We start from the raw sequence: 5,424 nt of genomic DNA, 5'->3' as shown, positions 1-5,424 counted from the left end.
AATGATTGACCTTTTTGATTGATTGACCATTCAACAAACATTGCAGGTGAATCTATCACATGGATTAAGGAAGACATACCTGCTGTGAGTTATTGGGGAAAGTCACATTGACTGCTTTATAAACATACCCCAAATTTCCTCTGTTCTTGTGCAAACTTAAAAGCAGGAAAACTCAACTGGTTCCAAATGACCAACACCTTTAATTTTCATTTAACTTATTTTATTTAATATGATTACAATCAGAAGAAAAGTACTGGATTATGTACACTTCAGATCTGTTGGCTGTAGGATATACCAAGAGCATAATGCTCAATGGAGAGTAAACTTTGGACAACATTCAGCATGTGTTGGTCTGGAGTATACAACACAATTTGCAGAGTGGAGGAACCTTCTGGCCCATAGCATTTCCCCCCGGTTCTCTCTAAAGTAAAGCCCAACACACTTCCTGCATATCGCATATCCCCCCTGTAGTGTTCAGTGAACGATAGCAAGGGTTGCATCCTGGCTAGTATTTTACTGGTATGGCTGGTAAAAAAGGACTTGTTGCCAATGTTATTAATAGAGAAAAAAGGTAATTTTTCAAAAAATTGTTATTCATTAAAACTTCTGACTAACTACTTAAAGACTTATTAACTAATTCAAACAAAAAGCATAAAGCTAATCACAATTTGACATTCTTTCTCTGGAATCTGCACAAAGTTTAGTGCATAACTTCTGTCAGTTTAGTTTAGTGTACAGAAAGTCCTGCCTGAAGTATATATATGTACATTGGTAAAATGTGCATGCATGGAATATACCACTTCAGGCAGTTCTGCTGCTGTACTAACCTGCCACCTGCTGGGCTCATGCTACAAGATACAAATGCTTGGGGAGGTGGGGGGTTGATATCGGCTCCAGGCCATGGGCCTATAGTAGTCATATGAGCTGGTTTGGTAAAAGTTTTGTCTTCAGTTTTTTTGCTGGATGAGCCACTGCAGCATCTGCAGGTTGAGAAATCAGCAAATATTTATGGAGTCACAAGGCAGAAACCTGCATATCTCCAGCAACAATACGTGTTCATCAAGGCCTGTTAGGCTCTGACAGTTTCGTCTATCTTGCCACAGGGCTCAGGAAGAGAAATGGCAGCTTTTCAAGCAGTTTATGGTGTGATAGATAGATACTGTCAGGATGTACTTGTTAGACTTGAGAACTGACAAGAATTACCTCCCTGCTTGAGGAACAGGCAAGCAGAACCCAGTCAACGTCTCCTATATTTTTGGAGAATGCATCATGGTGCTGAATTTTAACAATTTGAAGAAAAATCATGCTGACTGTTCAATTTGAGCTTCCTAGTTACAGATGCAGATGCTGGTAATGTTTCTGCGCAGACAACTAGTTTAGTTTATATACTCAGACACTTGTATAGCTCACCAGCCTGCTGATATAAGCAAAGTGACAAGCAGCTGGATATTTGTATAAAACAGTAAGCAATGCCGTGGCCATATTCTGGCCATTATATGCCATGGCCCAATCTTCCAGAAGGTATGCTACTCAATGTCATCAGCTGTGACATATTGCTGACATTTATGTACTACTGCAACCTATTGAAATGCGGCTGCACTGCAAGGTAATAGGTCAGTGGACCTGATTCAATAAAGTTCTCCAAGGCTGGAGAGGATACACCTTTATCAGTGAAGCTGGGTGATCCAGCAAACATGAAAAGGATCTGGTCCAGGATTTAAACGATTTGCTAGCAAATAACAAATTACTTTGAGTAAATCCATTCTAGGTTTGCTCACTGATGAAAGTGTATTGTCTCCAGCCTTAGAGAAGTTTAATGCATCAGGCTAAAATATCTTTAGGTTTGAATTTAGTTTTATTCAAAATGTACTGTTTTTAGCCTTTTTTATTTATTAGTAATTTTGCATTTCAGTGCTGTGGATCTCTTTAGCCTTTTTTTTCCAAAATGCACTTGCTACAGAACTGGCTGCATATCCCATAATGTATATGGGTAATACCAGCTCCAATTTTTAGAAACACGCTGCTTGCACTTCTGTGCCAACCAGCAAGCTGTATGCCAATAAACCCGATGGCCTTTCAGATACCCATCACTCAGCTTGTGACTCCTTAAAGTATGCCCACCTTCAGATCACTCCCGAAGACCTTACTATTTGATTGTGTTGCATCATGGTAGGTAAATGTTCAAACAAAAACATTTCTGAAAAGACCCTTCATCTGGAATCACAGAGCCCAGCTTTAAGACAAATGACTTTATGTTTCTAACAAACATAAGAAATATGATCCCTGATCTTCTAATTGCATTCCTTTGTTCAGCCATAACCCCAGATCCCTTGTTAACATGATTAATTAATGAGCGGCTTGCTAATTAACCCTTTCAGTATGTTCATTTACTATTAATTAACCCTCTTCCCTGGAAATGTGGACTAATTAACCTGAATCTGAAAGTGTGCAACTTTCACACATACCTAGATATGGGAAAGAAGCTCACCCTATTTCCCAGGTGTTTTTACAGATTGGAGAGAAGATTTGCACAACTATGCTAGGGCTAATTTAATTAGCTGGCATGTAAAAATATCAACTGAGCAATGCCAAAGAACACCTATAGAATCTAGATACATCTTTAGAATCTACTCAGATTTGGGCTAAACCAGACTACCCACAGCCCAATAATTCCAAGTTATTCCTCCAGTTATATCAAGGCTGGCAAGATTTTTGGCTGTGTGAGGGTTATGGCTCCAGAAATAATGAGCAGTTATGAGCATCCAAGGCATTAGGTATCACACACAGATGTTGGAAAATCCTTGTAATCATTTATTAATCAGTCACTTGCCTGTATAGAATATAAAATTGTTCTTCCTATGAACATAGAGCATCATGTCAACCATGTTGGAGAGAATATTCTCATTAGATCCAAATGTTTTGGTCCCACAGGATGTAAGGATTTCTAATTCTGTTCCTAATTTTGCAATGACCACCTTTGTAAAAGAACATTTCACAGCATGTTAATTGTATACCAAAGAACCTCTTCCTATATATATGCTCATATTGTCTTTCTTCTATATACAACATCATACAATGATAGCCCTACGCACGGTTGATATGTCAGTGCATTAGAGATACATAATGATATCATTACATTAACACTAAAGTTTTTCCTAAAAAACCCTGCTTAGTAAAAAGAAATAAGAACCTCTAACTCTGTGTTTCTCAACCATTTTAACATGGGAGGACCGCTTGAAATAACTTTTGGCTCTTCAGAGAACCCCTGCTATAAATTCTATATACACCGCTCACGACACACTGGTCCGGTGTAAGAATTCCTCTTACATTGCTGGCCAGTGGGAAGAATATCACCCTTACAAATTGCCAAAATTTCATTGGTATCAGTTAAACTGAGAGTCATAAACTGATCCTTGCTCAAGGAGCCTTTAGCAACTTCTTGAAGAACTCTTGTTGAGAAACACTGATCTAGCACTGATCTATAATGAGTGCTGCACCCATTTTCCAGGACCTGATTGTTACATAAATGCCAGAATTTGTCTATCATTGATTTAGCCCTTTGTCTTGACGCTCAGTTGTAGCCCAAGCTTCTTCTGCTGGAAATATATCATAGGTTGTCCATTACCAAGCTCAACAGTAAAGTGCACCAGGCTTTTATTTACCACATTAGATTCCTTACTAATATCTTGGATTATTAAACCCTTCTCTATGCATTTGATATAAACTTTATCATAGCAAAGGACTGAAATGTGCCACTATCAGTCATTTTCATTTTACTGCATCCATCCAACGAAGAAACAAACGTTTCTTTAAGGTCAGTAATAGAAATCAGACTCACCAAGTTGTAATTAATTTTCACCTTCTTGCATGACAAAATACACAGAGCATTGCATGATTGCAAGAATCCAGCAAACCCCATAGGAAAAGGTAAAGGGTCTCCAACAATTGTACTTATGGTGTGATAAACCCCTTTGTAGGATTAGTATTGAAGAACATAATGCTAGAATTCAGGAGACTAATAAGCATTGACACCACCTGCACAGTAGGTAGAAAAAGCAATTTTATGTATTTCAGCAAAGCATAAACTTTAACTTAATGTGTAGCCTTTCAACACAATATTCATACATTTTTTAATGCATAATTCATTAAAAAACTGAGGGCACATCATACCAGACATCTCTGCAACAATTTATAATATTTTGTCTTACAGTGTTTATTGGTTGAAATCATTTAAAATTCACTGTTATAACTGCCAAATCTGTAAACCACACATTACCTCAATTAGGGTAGCAACAGATTGTCCCTTATTTTTATGATAAAAAAGTAAAATGTAATACTTCACAGTTTTGCATATTTATTCATCTAAACAAGCTACAAAATAATGTGGTGACATCTGTTGCAGTAATGCAGACAACCACACACTATGCTGCCTTTCTCCTCGAGCGTACAAAATCTTGGTCAACATATTATTAAAAAAAATCAACCAAAAGCACAGTCACAAAAACAGACATTTTAATGTAAAAATACCATATGGATTTACTTTTAATTATGACACAATTAAAATAATTAAATGTACTGTAAGTCCACTCAGAAATGATATCTCAGTGCTGGGCTGATGTCAGTGATGTTTTTTGAATGCCTTCTTTTCTCAGCACATATGACTGATGGGTCATTCCAAAAAACTCTCCAACATTCATAATATGTGATAATGGTGGATAATAAAAAGCAGAATGTGTTTTAGCAATGAACATATTTGTTTTTTCTTGTCTACCAGGTATGGTCACCAGGTATTTTATCTACAGAAAGCCACCTCCCCACCACAAGTTCTGGAGTTAGTTGCAACTGTAAAATGGCATCTAGACATTGTATTGGTGCTGCCCTTTCTTACACCTGGACCCTTAGCCTACAACCCCATATATTCCACTGCTTTCAATATTTGGGTATTCTGGTTGGGATATATTTTATTGTAGAGGTCAAGGCATCAGGCCATCAATGTTTCGCTAACAATTGATGGCCTAAAGATATTCTAAAGATGCAGTTTTCATATGCGTTCTGGACTTTTATGTGGATTATGCCCAGAAATGTGTTGTGTGTATCATTCTCTAATGAAAGGGGACCTAGCAGCAATTTATATTGCATAATTTAAACAAAAACTCTCTCTCTATATATATATATATATATATATATATATATCAAAATCTCTCTCTCTCTCTCTCTCTCTCTCTCTCTCTCTCTCTCTCTATATATATATATATATATAAAATATTACAGGTAGTACCCGGGTTACATACTAAATAGCGTTTGTTCTTAAGTTGAATTTGTATGTAAGTTGGAACAGGTACATTGTTTCATTAAATGCAATTAGGACAGATGTTTGTCTCAACATATTATTATGGTATCAGTTACTGTATAAAATCCTCACTG

The sequence above is a fragment of the Pyxicephalus adspersus genome, chromosome 5 (assembly GCF_032062135.1).
Source record: "Pyxicephalus adspersus chromosome 5, UCB_Pads_2.0, whole genome shotgun sequence".
Taxonomy (NCBI): Eukaryota; Metazoa; Chordata; class Amphibia; order Anura; family Pyxicephalidae; genus Pyxicephalus; species Pyxicephalus adspersus.
Note: the sequence above shows the minus strand (reverse complement) of the source record.